This window comes from Panthera onca, chromosome B4 (assembly GCF_046562875.1).
Source record: "Panthera onca isolate mPanOnc1 chromosome B4, mPanOnc1 haplotype 2, whole genome shotgun sequence".
In the NCBI taxonomy this organism is placed as follows: domain Eukaryota; kingdom Metazoa; phylum Chordata; class Mammalia; order Carnivora; family Felidae; genus Panthera; species Panthera onca.
Window position 1 is genome coordinate 106,654,629 of NC_138345.1, and position 21,774 is coordinate 106,676,402.

The window sequence follows — 21,774 nt, forward strand, 5'->3', positions numbered from 1 at the left end:
CACTCAACAGACTGAGTGACCCAGGTGCCCCTCATTGTTGTTTTAATTTGCAATTCTCTAATGACATACGATGTTGAATTTTTTTTCATATGTTTATTTACGATCTGTGTGTCTTCTTTGGTGAGGTTTCTGTTCATATCTTTTTGCCCATTATAAAATTCTTTTTTAACATTTACTTATTTTTGAGACACAGAGCAAGACATAGCACAAGTTGGGGAGGGACATAGAGAGGGTGAGACACAGAATCCAAAGCAAGCTCCAGGCTCTGAGTTGTTAGCACAGAGCCTGACGTGGGGCTTGAACCATCCATGGACCGTGAGATCATGACCTGAGCGAAAGTCCCACACTTGGCTGACTGAGCCAGCCAGGCACCTCTCTTTTTGTCCATTTTTTAATCAGGTTGTTTATTTTCTTATTGTGGAGTTTGGAAGAAGAGAATGATGAACCTCATTTTGGAAGTGCTGTAAAAACAAACAAAATCTGGAAGCAACTGCCATTGTCAGCTGAAGGGCTGGGGGTGGGCTTTGCTGGCAGGAACAAGAAGCAACTAGGGGAAGAGGTTTTTTTTTTTCCTTCTTCTAATTGCTCTCTAGAGCCCTCTATTGGCAGAGCTTAACAGGAAGTTAGCTGAAAATGAAAGATGGTGTTTCTTTCACTGTTAAGCAAAGGTGAAGTAAACTCAGCAAATGTGCAAAAAGGTTTCAATAATGTGATAGTCTATAAACTATCTTATTAGTTTTCAAAATACTTTACAATTATATGCAGTGTTTTAAAAAAGGGATTCTCAAGAAGGGAGGTTAAAAAGGCAATAACAATAATCAAAAGAGGGACAATTTATTTTTCTGAAAATGTGTTAACCTTAAAATGTCTTCTTATCCAAGGACCTATGTTTCAGTAAATTTTTTGGACTATTGGTGACCGTTAGCAAGTGTTTTAAAAATATTATTTAAGTAAACTAATGTTATAGTGTGACCTAAACTTACATGTAATGCATAAATTTTAATTTGGCTGAAGTGCACATAGAATCCCTTATATAATATAAAAACCTTCTGTGTTTTGAAGGTGCAGTTTCTATGTTTAAGAAATGAAAATTCCTCAATTTGCATGTACCTCGTGGTGCTTAGTTATTTAAGTTTTCTTTGCTGTATACCATTTTATTTTTTTTTTTTTTAATTTTTTTTCAACGTTTTTTATTTTATTTTTGGGACAGAGAGAGACAGAGCATGAACGGGGGAGGGGCAGAGAGAGAGGGAGACACAGAATCGGAAACAGGCTCCAGGCTCCAAGCCATCAGCCCAGAGCCTGACATGGGGCTCGAACTCAGGGACCGCGAGATCGTGACCTGGCTGAAGTCGGACGCTTAACCGACTGCGCCACCCAGGCGCCCCATACCATTTTAAATGGTATATAGAACCCATGTGTTTCAAAGTAAAGCTCTTAAAAAAATGTGTATGGCATTTATATTCCCATAGTCTCCATACAGTTGTTATTAAAATTTACAATTAGAATTTTGTTTTTGTTTTTGTTTTTGTTTTTGTTTTTTGAGAAAAAGAGACAGAGAGCAAGTGGGGAGGTGCAGAGAAAGAGAGGGAGACACAGAATCCAAAGCAGGCTCCAGGCTCCAAGCTGTCAGCACAGAGCCCGACGCAGGGCTGGAACTCACAGATTTTGAGATCATGGCCTGAGCCAAGGTTGGACATTTAACCAACTGAGCCACCCAGGTGCCCCTAGAATTTTCTTATATTAACACACAAAGAAACTGTACAAATGTAAAACACAGCACTTATAAACACCACACAGCATTTCATATTCCCCATGTATGTCCAGAGAATGGCTTAAAATAGTTCAAGTGAATTCTGTTTTATATCTTAAAAACCTGGGAATACTTCTGCAGTTCAATTTTCACAATATTGTCTAGATTAATATTTAAAAAAAAATCTGTTTGCATAATGGCACCACAATTTTTATTGCTATAAAGAAAGATCCAATAGAAATAAATTTACAAGGGCTGTGTGTGTGTGTGTGTGTGTGTGTGTATTTTATTTTATTACTAGACTGTTAAGTGGTTTTTCAGGAATGAATGTGACATTTTATCAAATATTTGTAAATATATCATATATGAAAATAACTTTTATATTGTTATAATAAATTTTATGTAGTGGTAAAATGTTTGGTAAAATTTAATAATAAAATTTAATCATAGAAAATGTATGAAATAAACTTGTGGCAAGACGGTTTTTAGGCCAAATGTTGAAAATTTGAGATTATTGCTGCATATAAGCTACCAAAAGAAACTGATAAGTTCAGAAAGATGTGGAAAGATTTCAAGCAGAATTTAGAGGGAATGTGGAGAGCCCAGAATATTGGATGAGAAACTAAAATTTTCTCTTGCTTCCCATCTCTCCAGTCAATAACAGATTCTCAAATTAAGAGACAGTCCAGGGACACAGACAAAATCAGAACAAGGGAGGCACTTTGATAAGATCCCTGAAACAATTAAGATGGCATTTATTAGATCTTTTTATTTGGGCAAAAAGACTTATAAAAAGCATTAAGAACATGGTTTTACTGAAGAACTATGTGCCTAAATTAATTGTAGTTAAATCTACTGGAAAGTGGGTGACCCTAAAATAATTATGGGTATAGATTGAATAGAAAGAGTTGATTGGAACCAAGTATATAGAAAGTCCATGAAGTTTCTTAGAGAAATGCATTTTTTTAACATTTGTTTTGATGTTTATTTATTTTTGAGAGAAAGACAGACAGAGCCCCCAGACAGTATTGAGACCCCAGAAATGCATTTTTTAAAGTGCAACAAGCCTTGGGGCACCTGGGTGGCTCAGTCAGTTAAGCATCTGACTTTGGCTCAGGTCATGATCTCACTATTTGTGGGTTCCAGCCCCACGTCGGGCTCTACACTGACAGCTCAGATCCTGAGCCTGCTTAGGATTCTGTGCTTATTTATTTAAAAGTTTTCTGTGCTGGGGCGCCTGGGTGGCGCAGTCGGTTAAGCGTCCGACTTCAGCCAGGTCACGATCTCGCGGTCCGTGAGTTTGAGCCCCGCGTCAGGCTCTGGGCTGATGGCCCCGGAGCCTGGAGCCTGTTTCCGATTCTGTGTCTCCCTCTCTCTCTGCCCCTCCCCCGTTCATGCTCTGTCTCTCTCTGTCCCAAAAATAAAAATAAAAAAACGTTGAAAAAAAAAAAATAAAAGTTTTCTGTGCTGTATACCATTTTAAATGGCTAGGTCATGATCTCAGGGTCTCAGGGTTATGGGATCAAGTCCTGCATCGAGATGGAGTCTGTTTGGGAATCTCTGTCTCTCCTTCCCTCTTCCTCTCTCCCCTGCTTTCTCTCTCTCTCTCTCTCTCTCTCTCTCTCTCTCAAATTATAATTAAAAGTGAAGTGCAGCAACCCTTGATTTAGTTCAAGGGTAGAAATGTTCTTTGGGTCTTAACTTGGATCCCAAGAAGAATGGGAAATCTATTCACCCCCCAAAAGTCATGTTTTGTAATTCTCACTAGAAATGGCCAAAGAAAGTGACAGTAAAAGAAGGATGTCTTTAGGACAGATCTAAGAGCCTTGGAGAATACTGGAATGGTGAAGTACTCTCAGGAAGCAGAATCAGAGCCTAATCAAATGTATTCTCTACCTCACAGATAGGGAAATCTGGCATCATTTACCCAGCAGGATTTCAGAATGGTTGGAGATGAATAAACAAGTGAGGGACTGCTTTGTGTATCAAATTATTAAAATAGTTTACTATTATAAAAATGGTTTTTACTGAGGGTATTATTTCTTTGTTGTGCCATCATGTTGGAGAGATGTTTTCTTTTTAGTTCACAAACCTTTGAATCATGAAGAACTAATGCAAAGCTGATATTGATATAGATCACAAGATCTTGGACTTGAGACCTAATACTGTAATCAGATTGGGATTCTTGGTATGAGTGTGGACATGTTTTGGATGTAGTAAATTTGTGAATGATTTTGACCAAGATAGCACACTGCATTTACTGGAATTATTGGCTATCATTCTTTTTTCCTCCCTGATTTCATGCCCTTTGGTAGATAACTCCATAATATCTTCCATTAAAAGGCTAAGTATACTTTTCCCTTTGACTTTGGAATTGACTTTGGTCAATAGTATATGGATGGATATGATAGTGTGCTAGCTCTGAGCCTAAGCCTTAAGTAGTCTCAAGCATTTACAGCTTGTCCACTTGTGTTATGCTAACACTACTAAAAAGCATGTCTCATCTGACCCATAGATTCATTTTAACAAATAGATGTTGCTTTGAATCATTGAGTTTTTTGGGTGTTCGTTACATAGTGTCATGATAGCCATAGCTAAATGATACAGGTGTGAACTTCAAAGTGAATCAAATGATTAATTAGTTCCATTAAAATTTTTGTAAGATCTTCTTAAATTGTTTTCAATATCATTGTAAAAATTTATACTCTCCTTAGCAGTATTGTCTCTTGTGTCTTTACCAACAATAGTGTTTTTTTTAACCAATCTATTGAGTGATTAATTAGGTTTTATTGAAAAGTAAATTTCCAGAGTTCTAGTGATTTTCTGCACCTGCTATGAATTCACTACTCATGTTTGTACATTTTCTTTTTAACAACTTTTATTATTTTATTGGTATGTATGAGGGTTTTTTTGTATCTTTTACATAATCAAATCTATATGCCTTTATTGGCAATCTGAGTTCTAAATATTTTCCTAAATATGAAGATTTTACTGTTAAGTGCTTAATTAATCATTTCCACAGGCAGAAGTATGCAATTGTAGTGTAGTCAAATTTATTATTTTTGATTTTGGTCTTTCAAAAAATCTTAGTATTCCATAATGTCCAAAAGTATTTCTATACTTTATCCCAAACTATTTTTTGTGATCTTGCTTTATAACTACATTTATTTGTTATGGGTTGAATTGTGTCCCCTTAATATATATGTTGAGGCTTAACTACGTTGTGATCTAATTTGGAAATAGGGTTGTAACAGATGGAATTAATTCAGTTAAAATGACATCATACTGTAATAGGGTAGACTCTTAAACCAATATGACTGATGTCCTTATAAGAGGGATTTTTGGACACAAAGACAGGGATAGAGAGAATGCCATGTGATGATGTAGCCATGTGCTGAGGAATGCCAAGGATTGAGGGCCACAGAAGTTATGAAGAGACAAAGAACAGTTCTGCCCAGAATTTCAGAGACAGCATGGTCTTGTTGACACCTTGATTTTGGATTACTAGCCTCCAGAATAGTGAGAGAATAAATTTTTGTATAGGCCACCCAGTTATGATCATTTGTTTCAGAAGCCCTAGGACACTGATATAGATTTTGGTACTGGAAAGTGGGTTGCTGCTATAATTAATACCTAGAAATATGGAAGTGGCTTTGAAATTGGATAATGGGTAAGCATGGGAGAATTTTGAGATATGTGACAGAAAAAGCAGAGATGGCCTCAACGATGTCATTAGTAGAAATAAGGATATTTAGAGATGAGTCAGATGAGGACTGAGGGGAAAAAAAGGCGAGGAGAGCTGCAGAGAAAAGTACTGACTTACAGAAACATATATCATCATGAACAGAATGTTACCAGAAATGTGAATGTTAAAGGTGCTTCCGGTGAGGTCTCAGAGGGAAATGAGAAACATGTTTTTGGAAACTGGAGGAAAGGTATTCTTTATCGTACAGTGACAGAGCCTGGCTGACCTATAGTCTACTTTTTGTATGGAAATTAGAATTTTTAAGTGATGAATTTGAATATTTAGCTGAGGAAATGTCCAAGCAAAGTTTGGAAGGTTCATCCAGTTCTTTCTGCTCTTTTTAGTAAGACAAAAAGGATAAATTGAAGGATGAACTTTTAAGTAAAAAGGAACCAGCACTTGATGATTTGGAAAATTCTAAGCCTATCCTAGAAACATGACCCTGTGCAAAAGAAGTTATGAATCCACTTAACCATCTCAGCAGAAGCTAGAAATAGACCTGGAATTAGGAAAGATTTGTGGAGGACTCTCTTGTTTGATGGCTTAGAACCCTCAGAATTACATGCAAGGCCAAGGAGGTTTTTGAGAATTTTACACCAACAGAAACAATGTGAGTGTGAACTGAAAAGGAGAGAGATGAGAGGAAATGAAGAAATATTGACTCTGAAGGCAGAGCCAGGAATCCAGAGGCCAGCAGGGCTACTGCTATCACCATGGGCCAGAGGGCTCAGGATCTGGGGAAGGAAAGGACACTGCCTCAGTTTCCCTGACCAGAACCAATGGTGCATGGTTACCCCAGTGGGTCCAAAGGACAAAATATAGAGCCACAGAGGATTATTCTCAAGCCTTGACCTCTAATGGAATTTGCCCTACTGTATCTCAGACTTGTTCAGGACATGTGGCTTCATTCTTTCTAATTATTTTCATTTGAAATGTAGACATTTATCGTATGCTTTCCCACAATTGTATTTTGTAGGTTAATAATTTATCAAGTCAGAGGTTCACAGCAAGAGAGGAATTTTTCCCCAGGATGAATAATATCTGAAGTTTCACACATACTTGATTTAAATGATTTGATGATGAGGGGTGCCTGGGTGGCTCAGTCGGTTGAGCGTTGGACTCTTGATTTCGGCTCAGGTCATGAGCTTGTGGTTTTTGGGGTCAAGCCCCATCCAGACTCTGAGCTGTCAGCTTGGGGCCTGCTTGGGATTTCTCTCTCCCTCTTTCTGTGCTTTCATCAGTTTCTCTCTCTCTCTCTCTCTCTCTCTCTCTCTCTCTCTCTCTCAGAATAAATAAATACACTTTAAAAAAATAAACGTTAAAAATTATTAAATTATTTGATGATGAGATTGGGGATATTAAATTGAAAATATTTAAATGAAATTTTGGACATTGAGTTGATGCTGAAATGCAGAAGACTTAGGAGATGTAGGGATAGAGCAGATGTATTTTGTACTTGGGAAGGACTTGAATTTGAGGGGGAGCAGAAGGTGGACTGTTACAGGTTAAATTGTGTTCCTCTAATAAAAGACATGTTGAAATCCTAACTCCCAAATACCTTAGAATGTGATCTGATTTAGAAATAGTCCCACTGTAGATGTAATTAGTTACGTTAAAATGAAGCCATTACTGGAGTAGGGTAGCCTTTTAATCCAACATGACTAGTGTCTTTATAAAAAGAGGGAATTTGAACACAGAGACAGACAGATGAGAAGAATACCATGTGAATGAAAGAGGCAGAAATTAAAATGGTACAGCTGCCAACAAAAGAATGGCAAGGATTCTACTCAGCTCTCAGAAGGAGCATGATTCTATTACCATCTTGATTTTGGATTTTGAGGCTCTACAACTGTGAGAGAATAAATTTCCCAGTTTATGGCACTTTGCTACAGCAGCCCCAGAGACTACTATAATATTTAATACACCAGAGCATATTTTAAGTTATGGTGTGAGGTACAAATGTAAGTTTATCATCATTTTTTATGTGAATAGCTATTTTTTCCCAGCAATATTTCTTAAGTTGTATCTTCCTTCCTTCCTTCCTTCCTTCCTTCCTTCCTTCCTTCCTTCCTTCCTTCTTTCCTTCCTTCCTTCTTTCCTTCCTTCCTTCCTTCCTTCCTTTCTCTCTCTCTCTCTCTCTCTCTCTCTCTCTCTCTCTGTCACACACACACACACACACACACACACACACACACACACATACTTCTCACTGTGCAGTGGAATCCTATAAAAAACAACTCATTTTTTAGCTTTTATTTAAATTCCAATTAGTTAACATACTGTGTAATATTAAATAACCCATTTGTTTACTCTGTGTATTTTAACAGTAATTTTGTAATAAATCTTAACGTCCTATCTCTCCTCCTGCTACTTCAAAATTTATATTTTGAACATTTAATTTTTATATCCTTTTGGCTTAGCTATGTATCATGGTACAAAATTGGAATTTCACTTAAACTATAGATGATATTGGGAAAAATGAACATCTTTGCTATATTTAGTCTTTCCATTCATAAGCCAGGTGTATGAACTCATGTATGTGGAAAAGCTCTTTCATTTTATATATATTTTCTTCTGTTTCTATTATCCAATAAAGTTTAATGAATTTCTTCAGTGAATCTTACATATTTTTGAAAGATTTATTCACAAGTACTGTAGTTTTTCTTCCTATTATAATTTGTCTATTCTCTTCAGTTCAGACACTTATAACAAACTGTAGTAGACAGGGTGGCTGAAACAAAAGGCATCTATTTATTTCTCACAGTTCTGAAGGCTGGAAATCCAAGAACAGGATGTCAGCATGGTCCTGGTGAGTGCACGATTCCTGGTTTGTAGGAAGGGCTGACTTCTTGAACCTTCACATGGCAGAAAGTGAGCTAGCTAGGTCTCTGGATTCTTCTAATGAAGTCACTTACCCCATTCACAAGGGCTCCACTGTCATGATCTAATTACCTCCTAAAGACTCCACCTCCAAATACACTGATATTGGGAATAGGGTTTCAACTTAAGAATTCTGAGGTCACAAATAGCAAATATTATAGTGCGCAGAATAGTTCAGAATATATCGTTTATTTTTTGTGGAGATCTTTATTAGTCTTAGAGCTCTTATTGCTTGTTAAATACATGATACGGTTATTGTTTTGCCAGGTATCCTTTGGTTACTAAGTACTGGTAAAAGTTTTTTTCTATTTCTTCTAACCTTTTATGATAATAATAATAATAATAATGATAATAATTTGATTCACCAGTATATAAATTTATTATTAAATAAATAAATAAATAAATATCTGGAGCCATAAAAAAGAACTCAAATACCTTAAATAAAATAATCTCCCTCCCATGTGCCATATTATATTTTAGGATAACCAGTTTTTTATCCTCCAATTTAGTCATTAGTATCATTTTACCCTCATGCTTGTTTGGATTCACAAGTTTGTATATTGATTCACTCACTCCCATTGCTTTAATGGGTCTCTACATCCTTCTTCTGTATTCAATTATCTGTTTCCTGATGTACATTCTTTCCCAGTTCTTTCAGCAAGGGTGTGAATGTGCCAGTCCCTCTGAGTTTTGTCACAAATTGTCTTCGGAACTAGAATACAGAATACAAATTGTTCATTTTTTTTTTTCTTTGAAACTTGAAAACTTATTCTCCTGACTTTGGGAATCCATTGTTGTAATTGCTCCTTTGCAGTTATTTTCTTTTGCCTTGCCTACTTTGCCTCTACTGTTGCGCATTTTTACCTTCAACATTCCTTGAATAGATTTAGTTGTATTTCCCTTTCCCAAGATTTATTTGTTTCTTTAATCTGGAATCCATGTATTTTAACAATTCTGGAAAATTCTTCAAATATTTTCTGTAGCCCACACAATTCTTCCTGGTCTTACATTGTAGAAGTTCTTTTAGGCTTATATGAAATTGAAAAATCCTGCTCTCCTTTTCTCCTAACCTCTCTTTCACAATTTTTATTTCTTCATTTTTTTCCTGTGCTTAGTTTTGCACAATTTCTCTAGGTCTATGCCCAGTTCTATATCTTACATAAAATGTGTACGTGATATATATCCTTATATGTAAATTTAAATAATTTAAGTATATATGAATTCATATATGTGGGAAAGCTAAAAGTCAAAATTTCTTTGTTGACTATCTTTATAACTACTTTATAAAACGTTCAGCAGGCAAACCCGAAAGCATCCATGAAAATATCCCATTAGAGGAAACCACTTAAGGGGCAAAGGTATGCAAACAAAAGAAATCATCTGCTCAATTAAAGTCTGTCTGTTCCCTTACCTTTCGAATCTCTCCTCACTCACCTCTATTGACCCTGAAGATTCCCAAACAGCCATTTTCCACAAGATAGTACTATCCCCACCTTCCCCACCCAAAATAGTCTTCAAGTCTGAAGGAGGTTTGAGACTAAAGAGAAGATTTTGACCCCAAATTAAGTTCAGTATTTTATTACCGTCTTGGACTGGAGTTCTGATTTTTGAATTTTAACTGAAACCATGTTTGTAATTTAAAATAGCTGTCGTATTTTTCTGTTAACTAAATGTGAGCAAAAAGCAGCTGAACTGCCTGAGTCCTCAGTCACAGTCAGAGCCAGAGAACAAAATTTCCATTGCAATGTGAGGCTTATTTATGACACTGGTTACTTACATTAAGATAGTGCCATGAGAAATAGTACCTAAAGTTTTTAGTGTTCTATTTTAGGATATGCTAGATCCATTTCACACTGTTATTTTTACATTACAATATAAGACTACTTTGCTATTGTATAGGTAATTAACTGAAATGGAATTATCCAGTTACAATTGCATACATTTAATAATTTTAGACACAGAAAGTAGGAGTTAGATCATATCAAATTCTAAAATTGAACTTTATGGAGTGCACTCAACCTTGGTAATAGATGTTTACTGATATGCCCCGATTCGAGAGACCCCCCCGAAAACAAACCACCAGAGTCCAGAGCCAAAGCCAAGCGGCAAGGGTCGTTTATTGCAGGTTCGAACCCAGTCCTCTGCGCACTCGTTGCCGGTGACGCAAGAGGCCCCTAGCAAGGATCTTACAGCTTCTTTTATAGACAGGCACAAACAAGTTAGGGATTTTTTTGAGGTTACAGAGTTGTTATAGGTTGACATTTAAATTTGAACGCTCAGCAGAACTTGATTGGTTCCCGCCTTTATTTCAAACCATTCAGCAGAACTTGATTGGTTCCTGCCTTTATGTCAGACTACGACCAGGCGCGCCCTGGCTGGTTTCAGGAACGGCGGGGGAAGGGAAAGATCTTTTCTTTGCAGTTGTGAGTACACCTGGTAATTTTTCTCTTAGCCTCTCATTTACCTACTAACATCAAAGTACCTATTATTTTTAGGTAACCAAAAATCTATGATCACACAAAAGGATGTGGAATTTTGGTAAACAGTTCTATCATAATGATGTAGACAGCAGTAAATATGAAAACAGCATAAGTTACTGAAAACAAAACCTGTATCAGCTAAGCAAAAAGTAGCATCTATTATCTATGTTAACCATATATTAACACTGAATGAAAATAATTAGGAAAATAATACATTTATACCGCATTTAACTTTCATAATGAAGTATTATTCTCTTAGTTTAAGTAGTTAATAAAATTACTGAATGTGAAAGCAAACAGAAAGCTTAGCTCCCAGTTTTGATGAACTGCAAACCTGAATGCTTATTGTCTACGTACCTTAGTAATATTATTACCAGAACTCGATCTACAACCCAGTTTTATAAGACGTATAATAATCATGAACATTATAAACCTATGAATGTGCCTAATACCTCACTAAATTAAAAGAAAATCTGGGTTGTAAAGTTCTATTGGTTTTAATAAATGCATCATGTCACGCATTCACCATTATAGCATTATATAGAAGAGTTTTATTACCCTAAAAAAATTTCTGTGTTTTACCTATTTAGAACTCCTGTCCTCTCTCTCAGACTCCGACAACCACTAAAATGTTTTAGGTTGCTGTAATTTTTATCTTTTCCACAATGTCACATCATTGGAATCATATAGCATATGGACTTTTCAGGTTAGCTTGTTTCTATATCAATATTCATTTAAAATTCATTTTTTTTATTCTGAATAGCTCTTTATTTGTTATTGCTGAATAATATTCAGTTGTGTAGATGTACCACAGTTTGTTTATCCATTTCCTTCTTGCTTGGTTCCAGTTTTTCGTGAGTATGAATACAACTGCAGTAAACATTCATGTGCAAGGTTTTATGTGGGTATAAGTTTTCAAATGAGCTGGATGTCCATCTAGAGCACAATAACCAGTTTGCTTGATAGGACTATGTGAAGCTTTGTGAAAATTTGCCAAAGTGGCTGTACCCCATTACACCACGTTCCGCCAGCATTGAATGAGAATTCCAGTTGCTCGGCAATGAGTCTTTTCTGTGTTATTAGGTTCTGGTTATTTGCATAGTTTTGTTGTGGTATTTTGTAATTGCTTCAATTTACAATTTACTAATGACAGATGTTGGGCATCATTTCACATGCCTTTTGTCATCTTTATATATTTTTTGAGGAAGTGTCTTTTCAGATCATTTGCCTATTGCTTTTTGATTTGGGCTGTTTGCTTTCTTACTGTTTGCTTTCTTTGTATATTTTGGATGCAAGTTGTTTGCATTTTGCAAATTACTTTTTCCCAGTCTGTGGCTTGTCTTTTGTTAAGAGTTTTGAATTTTAATAAAGTCTAAAGTATCTTTTTTTCTTAATTTTGCCTATTGGTGTGTACTTTTCCCAGCATCATTTGTTAAAAGAATATCTTTTCTCCATTATATTGCCTTAGCTCCCTTGTCAAAGATTAATTGACTATATTATTGTAGGTCTATTTCTAGGCTCTGTATTCTTTTCTATTAATCTATGTGTGTATACATTTACCACTTCCACACTATCTTAATTACTGTAGTTTTATAAGCCTAGAAATCAGGTAGATTAGAGCCTTTTCCTTTCCTGCATCTTATATACTATTCTATGTCTGCACCATTCACCATAAACTTTAGAATCAGTCTGTCAATATAAACAAGAAAGCTCACTGGGATTTTGATTGAGATTGCATTGATCTGTAGTTAAAGCTAGGGTATATTGACATCTTAACAATCATGAGTCTTTCAGTCCATGAACACAGAATATCTTGCCCTTTATTTAGGTCTTCTTTTATTTCTGTCATCAGAGTTTTCTGGTTTCTATATACAAATCTAACACCTATTTTGTTAGATTTATACCTAAGTATTTTTTTTATTGTAAAGCTATGCTGAATTATACTTTTTAAAAAAATTCCAAATTCTAATTATTTATTTCAGTGGTATAGGAAAGTGATTGGTTTTATGTATTACTTTTATTATATATTCACCTTATATCCTACAACTTTGCTATACTCACATGTTAGTTCCAGAGGTTTGGTTTTGTTTTTGTTTAGTTTTTGGTCAATTCTTCAGTATTTCCTACATGTAAAATGTGTCTCATATCATCTGCTAATATAATTTTGTTTTTCTTCTCAGTCTACTCAGTCTTCTCAGTCTTTATTTTAATATTTTATTGTACTTGCTGTGACTTCTATCACAATGTTTTTAAGTTATTTTTAATTTAGTATAGTTGACACATAATGTTATATTAGTTTTAGGTATAATATTGAATGGGTGCAATGAGAGAGGCATTCATCCCTTATTCTCAATCATCAAGGGAAATTTTCCAATGTCTCATTATCAAATATGAAGTTAATAATAGGGTTTTTTTAAAGTAAATATTCCTTATCATTGAGAAAGTCCCCCTCTAATACCAGTTAGCTGAGATTTTTTTTAATCCTAAATGGTGTTAGGTTTTCTCAAATACTTTTTCTACAGTGGTTGTTATGTTCATAAGTTCTTATATTCCAGCTTCTTGATGTGATAAATAACACTGATGTCTGAATGTTGAATCTACCAGCCTTATTTACCTGAAATAAATCCCACTTGGTCTTGGTGTGTAATTTTTGTTAAGTGTTGTTAGATTTGATTTGCTAATATTTTGTTGAGGATTTACAGCTGTTTATGAGCTTTATTAGGTATAGAATTCTTTTCTTGTAATGATTTCATCTAATTTTGTTATGATGGTAATTTTGACCTCATAGAATGAGTTGTAAAATGTTTCCCACTGTTTCTGGTTTATGGGAAAGTTTGTGGAAACTTGCTATTGTCTCTTTCTTAAATGTTTGGTAGAATTCACTGTGGAAACAAACTAGGTCTGATGCTTCCTTTTTATGAATATTATTAATTCAATTTATTTAATAGATATAGGTCTATTAAGATGACCTGTTTCTCTCTGAATGAGTTTGATAATTCATGTCTTTCAAGAAATTGGTTCATTTTATCTAAGTTATCAAATTTGTGGGCATAAAGTTGTTTATAGAACTATTTTATTATCTTTTTAATGTCCATAGAGTTAGTAGTGATTACTCTCTTACATTTATGTATTGGTAATTTCTTTTTTTTTTTTCCTCTTTTCTTCTTGGTTATCCAAGCTAGAGATTCTTCAATTTTATTGATCTTTTCAAAGAACCAGTCTTTGGTTTTGTTGATTTTCTCTATTGTTTTTTTCTGTTTTCAATTTCACTGGTTTCTGTTTTAATTTTTATTGTTCCTTTTCTTCTACTGCTTGTAGCTTACACCGGTCTTCTTCCAAAATATATTCTTTTTAATGTTTATTTATTTTGAGAGAGAGAGAAAAAGCGTGAGTAGGGGGTTGGGGGCAAAGAGAGAGAGGAAGAGAGAGTGTCCCAAGCAAGTCCAATGCTGGACTCAGACCCACAAACCGTGAGATCGTGACCTGAGCCAAAACCAAGAGTTGGACGCTTAGCCAACCGAGCCACCTAGGAGCCCTCCAAAATATATATATATATATATTTTTTTTTTTTTAATTTTTTTTTTTCAACGTTTTTTATTTATTTTTGGGACAGAGAGAGACAGAGCATGAACGGGGGAGGGGCAGAGAGAGAGGGAGACACAGAATCGGAAACAGGCTCCAGGCTCCGAGCCATCAGCCCAGAGCCTGACGCGGGGCTCGAACTCACGGACCGCGAGATCGTGACCTGGCTGAAGTCGGACGCTTAACCGACTGCGCCACCCAGGCGCCCCCAAAATATATTTTTTAAGTATTGTAAGCCTAACTACAAATAGCGCTATCACTTCACCCATAGTGCAGGTTCTTTACAACAAAATATTCCCAATTTCTCCCTTCCTTTGCTTTATGACATTGCTGTCATTCACTTCCCTTATTCATATGCTACAATATCCCAATACATTGATCTGTGTTTAATATTCCATTGTCTAGATGTACTACTATTTTTGTTTAAATAAACAGTTATCTTTTATATAAGTTAAGAATAAGAAAAATAAAGACTTTATTTTACCTCTGTTTATTGCTTCTCTAACATTCTTTCTTTTTGTAGACGTGACTTTCTATCCTAGATCATTTTCCTTTTGCCTAAGATCTTTTAACATTTCCAACAAGGAAAGTCTAGTAGTATTGAATTCCCTTAGTTGTTTTTTTTTTTTTCCTTTTCTCAGAGGATGTCTATTTGTCCTTCACTTTTGAGGAATAATTTCACTGAATATAAAATTCTAGGTTACTGGGGCTTTTTTTGTCCTTTGTATACTTTAACTATTTTACTTGACTATCTTCAGACTTTGTGTTTTTTGATGAAATACCCATTGTGATTCTTTCCTTGCTCCTGTATAGGTAAGGTACTTATTTTTCTCTGGCTGCTTTCATGCTTTTTGTTGTTTGTTTGTTTGCTTTGCCTTAGATTTTCCACAGTTGTGTATGATATCCTCAGTGTAGTTTTGTTGTTGTTGTCTTGTTTTGATTCACATTTGTCCAGTATGATATTTTCTGACCTTCTTGTAACTCTGGTTTGGTGTCTGTAATTAATTTATGTTCTCTGCCATTAATACATCAAATGTCTCTTCTGCTTTCTTCTATCTTCTCCTTCTGGTATTCTAATTATGTGTATTTTCATCTTTTGAAATTGTGCCACATTTTTTGGTTTCCATCCTGTTTTTTTTCATTCTTTTTCTCTTTGGATTTCAGTTTGAAAACTTTCTATTTACCTATCTCTAAGTTCACTGTTTTGTTTTGTTTTCTACCATGTCATTTACTGTTGAGCCCATAACAAATATTCTTAATTTCTCTTAAAGTATGTTTTTCTAACTTTTGCTTTTGATTCTTTCTTAGAGTTTTCTTCTTTTTGCTTAAATACATATCTATTTTTGCACATTTTCTACTTTTTGTCTTAGAACTCTCCACATATTAATCATAGTTATTTTAAATTTCCTGTCTGATAATTCCAACATCTGTCTCATGTCTGAGTCTGGTTCTGATGCTTGCTTTGTCGGTTCAGATTTTTTTCCTTCCATTGATATATCTTGTAATCTTTTGTTGAATACCTGATATGATGAACCATGTGAAAAAGAACTGAGAGAAATAGGACTTTATTGTGAAGTTTCTTGTTTATCTGGCTAGGAGTTGGCTAGGTTTTAATGTTTGCTATAGCTTTAGGTTCCAGCGTCTTCAGATTCCTTGTTTCTTGTTTTTATAAACTCTCTTTATTTTGGACTTCCTCAAGTACTCCTCCTCAGGCACAGTCTGTGTCCCACAGCTCTTTTAGGTGTTATCCACTGTTATACTGCAGCCCTTTGGTGTGGTGGTAAGGTGTTGGAGAGGAGAAGCATTTTCTGACCTCATGATTAAGTCAAGCTTGTGGTAGGCCTTTGTTTCCAGGCAGTGAATTTCAAAAGTGCTTCTCCATTGGTATGGCTTGTGTGTTTCCCCTTATGTGGGGACAGAGAAGGTGGAGTTTGGGGCGGGGGTTGGGGGGAGTATTAAAAAAGAGGGATAAATGCCCTTCTCCAGCTAGGATAAGGCTCAAGTAAAATCTTTTCACCTAGGAAGTAGTCCTTTGTGATGCAGAGTGTTCTGGGTGTATTTCACATTGATTAAGTTTCCCTGCTCCCTGCCAGAGCTAGAAGGAGATCTTTCTCAGATCCATGAGACTATTGTGGTCTCTGGAGGTAATATCCATAAAAATCTGTGTTCCTCTAAAATTGTAGCCCCAGGAGCTTCTCATTCTCAAGCTAGTCCACTAGCCTTCAGGCATGTTTCTACACACTCAAGTGTTTTCTCAGAGGTTTTTTGTTTGTTTTTGTTGTTTGTTTGCTTACTTGCTTGTTTGTTTTATTTAAGCAAATGGCGGAGTCTTTTACCTTGCTTAATTAATCTCTGAATAGAAATGGCACATGAAGCATGTTGTAGAAGCCAAAACTCAAACAAAGTGTGTGGACTCAGAAGCCCAGAGCTAAAGATAGTACAAATCTACCATCCCCAAGAATTTGTAGAAATCTTGGGGAATACTTAGATTTCCTTAAGGATTATTTGTGGAAGTTTGATCTGATTTTATGTAGGTCTTAAGGAATTCTCAATTATTCCAGTTGATTTAAGACACAGGGTCTTCTCTGTTTCTTTGTTTCCAGTATCCCTAAGTATCAATCTTTATAGTGGTAAATTGAATCCTAGGATTTGGGGATTTAAAGAGAATAGTCTAGTATTTTAGACCTCAAAGATTCTATAATTTTGTGGGGAAGCTTTGAAGCAAATATAAGCAAAACAATGACCTAGTTTTGTATTTTTAGAAGTTATTTTTAGTAAACTTTTTAAATAAATTAAAACATTTATTTAGAAGAGTATATAGATTTTAAGTGTACAGATTGATAAATCTTAAGTGAACAACATGTGTAGCCAGCGTTGATGAATTTCAAAAATTATACGCACACGTGTGAACAAGATCCAGATCATGAAACAAACTGTTACCTGTAGCCCTCATCATTCCTTCCATGTCCTTCCCAACCCAGAGCAATATAAGTGTTATGATAGCAACCATAGAGCATGTTTTGGGATACCAAAAAAGGACTCAATTTACTTTTAGGAACAATCACTAGATAAATCACTGTAATTATTATTTAAGTGTGGAAAGATAAAGCAAAACTCTTCTATGGTGTACTTTCCTTAGATGGAGTAGATTAGGATATGTATGCTACATGCAGAACAAACAAAATCTATCAAAATCTCAGCGGCACAAAAAAGGAAATTTTTTATTTCTCGTCATGTATTGAAGTCTGGGTGATATTCCAAGGGAAGCTATCTTCCATGTTGTTATTCAGTGATCCAGGCTATACCAGTCTTGTTCTATCTCAATAAAGGTTGATGTGGTTGTTCTGGCATAGGAAGAGGTCCATGGAGTCTTACACTGGTTCCATATCTTCCTACAGTGCATTGGCTAGAATGACGCACCTGGTTTTGCCTAAGTCAGAAGAAGAGAAATTGTGATGTGCCTCTGTGCCTACAGGGAAAGGAAAGCTGGCTAGGGATGAGGAATAAAAGCTTCTTCTATAAGAGATTTTTGGGGTTTTATCCCTCTGGTATGCTAAATTATTCTGCTTAACAACAAAAATATATGTTTTGGGTGACGGGCAGAGTTGTTCTAAATAGAATATTTCTTTTTTTTTTTTTTTAGAATTCCTTACTTTTCTTAATCCTGAGTTAGTCTACTTTATACCAGTTTATGTTTTGGTTCTTATTGTGTGTTTTATGTCCTGTTATCTTTCAAGGAATGGCTTAAAGATAAACTGGAGGTGGAGATTCTAGTCTTCATCTTGATGTCAAGGAGAATTTCTGAGAAGTAAGTAAACTGGATTGTTTAATTTGCCTTTAAAAGCTTAGATGTTGGATGGCTGTGTTATGGTTTTGGGGAGAGGAGAGCAAAGAATGCCCACACATTTGAAGGTATTGGTCTGATTGCTCATAAAGACAAAGGATAATCTCATTGTAAATCTTTCTGTGAAAAAGTCGTTATTTGGACATGGGACAAGACTCTGTAGGCAGGACTGCATCACAAACAGAGGGAAATGTCTTCTTACTAGGCTAGGCCTACATTTGGGGCATTGAGATTTCTGAAATGTTGCTAATGGTATAAGTTCTAATACACTTTTCCTCCTTAACCTTGAAAAGGAGGCAAGGAAAATATGAACCTATGGCCCAAAGCGATTTCTAAAGGATGAGGCATAGAGAATTAGCACAGAATCCCAACAAAGACAAGTAGACTGGAACTCAACATTGATTCATATCCAAAGAATCAAAGCATTTTCTGAATCTTTAGCAAGGTGTACACAAACGCACTCACACACACACACACACACACACACACACACACACAAATACACAATACACACACAGTCACAGACTTAGAAATTTATTATCCATCTAAAAAATCTACAATTTTTTCACATATACTTTTTGAAAAATCTACAATTTTATAATAGATTTTAAATTATAGCATATTAGTGCATGGTGCTATGCATGGTCCTATGCTACTACTCAGTATATTAAGCCCTCACCAGTCTATGCAAAAGAAAATTATGGAATGATGTGGAGAAACAAAGTTAGGTCCACAATATCCAAAGATCTGAGTTCTAGACATTGCCTTATCATTAACTAACTTCAATGCCTTGTAGGTGATATTGAACCTGTCTGGATCCATGTTCTCATTTCCTCATTGACTTTTTCACTGATTGTTCACTGATCCTAATGGATCAGAATCACTTGTCAAAGTGCCATTTTAAGTACCATACAAATTTCCAGGTCCCATTCTTGATGATTCTGTGTTTAAGAGGTCCTGTAGAAAGAAACCATCTGAACAGGCCAGCTCCAGCCGTGTTTCCAATTAAATACTGCCAATGAGAATCCATAAGTGATACTAGCAGGGGTAAACAAACAAACAAACAAACAAACAAACAAACACACCTAGCTTAGTCCCAGGCAATGAACTCAATTATGCAATATAATAATTTGAAGTTATTTTAAGCTTCTGAATTTGGGGATGGTTTTTATGTAACAATACCAGGTAACATAAAATGTAGATTTGAATCATGTCCCCCGGATGTCTAAAAAAAATCTCTCTAAAAGATTCTAATACCTAGACAAATTTGGAAATGGCAAAATTAGCTGACACTTGATGTATTTTCCCGTTTCAACATTTCAGGAGTCTAGGATCATGGTCTGGCCCAAAAGTGAATGAGAGTCTTAATGTGATTCAAACTGAATAAAATTCTCCACATCACCTCCTTCCAATGATCCAGCATTTAGGTTGTCTAAATAGGCACTGGCACAAATTCAGACTCCCTACCTGATATGGTAGTGCTAAATGATAGAAATACCACAAAAACTCAGTCTTTTGCAACCTTCATTGTATATTCCAATTGGCAACCTAGTAGTTGATTCTTAGGTATCATGAGAAATATTGCATATAAGACTGCAACTCAGGAAAACTTATTCTACCTTATAGGATTCCAATTTTAACACTAATCTATGTTTGATTATTGACTTCATCACTCAAAACAAAACAATAGCAAAAAAAAAAACATCGCTGCAAAATTATTTCATCAGACTCAGTGGTAAATCTGAGCAAACATGGCTAGTATGTAAATATGCAGCAGAGCTGATGGTTGAAGGTTGTAAGAGACTTTCACAGCTACTCCAGGCCAAAGCACGTAAGCTTATGATCTCTAAGTAAAAACATTGGAAAGAAGACTTCTGGTCTAAAGAGATAAGGGCTTAATTTTACTGTTTCTTGAGAGCCAATAGTAGACCTTTGGCAACAATCAGTGCTGTGAGCAATATTATTTAAGGAAGCAAGAAACCAGTCCTTTAATACTTTTATAAACTATCTCATAAAACTTTAAGGAAAGAAATGTTTTTTCTTACCTCCCTCTACTAAGAAATTCTCATGCATGGAGCCAGACCCTGATAAGAGAAGAGCTCTAATTGTTGCAGTAGATTCTATAACAAACTTTGCATCCGGGCTCATTTTTATGATTTATTTCTCTGGCCAGACTTTTGGCTTTTGGGATAAGAATTTTATCTACCTTCAACGTATGTTTATACAGCAATTCAAGATCCAGTTCTATACAAAAAAAACTCTATTCCTTTCCTTTCAGTTTTCGAAAAATTTGAAACAAAGAAAGGAATAGATCGTTTTATAAGTTATTTAAATTATTTGTTGGGTCTTCGTGAAAACTGTGAGTAGACCACATGAACTCAACTCGTGAATTATGGGTCTATTTTTCACCATTGCACAAAATGTTCTGCTCTAACTTCTGTTTGTAATTAGTTATTTTGGAAAGAACTAAGCAGATGTGTTACAGTTTTTTGAATTATCAGCATATATTTAAGACAAACTGCATCTTCTGAAGAAATTGTGTCCTCAGGGGAATTATTTTTCTTGTGTTAACAGACTTTTATTTGAGATGTAGAATTAGTTTTAGGCTTCAGGTGTGCTGGCCTGAAGTTAATATAGCTAATTTATAGCATAATTTTTTTAACATACAAGATCACCACACTTGGTTCTGATCCTCTGATTTCTAAGAAGGAATATATTCTCAGGATTTAAAAGGTAGAAATAATATATGTACAAGGATTTGTAGTAATTAGGATTGATGCAACAAAAAAAAGTTAATTCTACAAATGTCTTTAAATAATTGTGAAGGCTTCCCTACAGCACGTTGTGGGCTAATTCTATCACAAATGTTTCTTTTTATAGGGAAGAAAATGTTCAGAATAGAGCCATATATACCCATCAAAACAAATGAACAATTCTCAACATACAGCTTTCAGAGCAATAGTACTTTTCATTTTGGGGAGAAAAAATGTAGTATTGGGAAAAATAAGTGCTTTAATCATATGGTGTCATAAATACAATAACAATATGAAAAAAATTCAAAGGAAAGCAGTGCCCATTACTATTTATTTGAATATATATCCAATTATGATCTATCAATCAGAAAACAATGTTACTCTTTCTGTTATGTTGCCAATTTATCATCATTTTTCTACTTCATTATTTATATAACTGCTTTAAAATCCTATCAACTTCTCAATAATACTTTTAGTTCTTTTGGTTGAAGTAGTCATCCGGAAATAATGTTATGCCACTTTTATTTTATAAATGACTTGGTTCCTAACCATTAGCCAAGCAAAGCATCATTCACTTGACAAATGTACTTTGAATTGCATAACTAGTAAAGTTATGTTTGATGTAGGATAGCATTTTATGTTTTATTTAAAGTTTTCTCCACATATTTTATTCTTTTATGTGTATTATAAACTAACAATCTAAAGCAAATATATCAAAATTAAAAAGAATATTACTT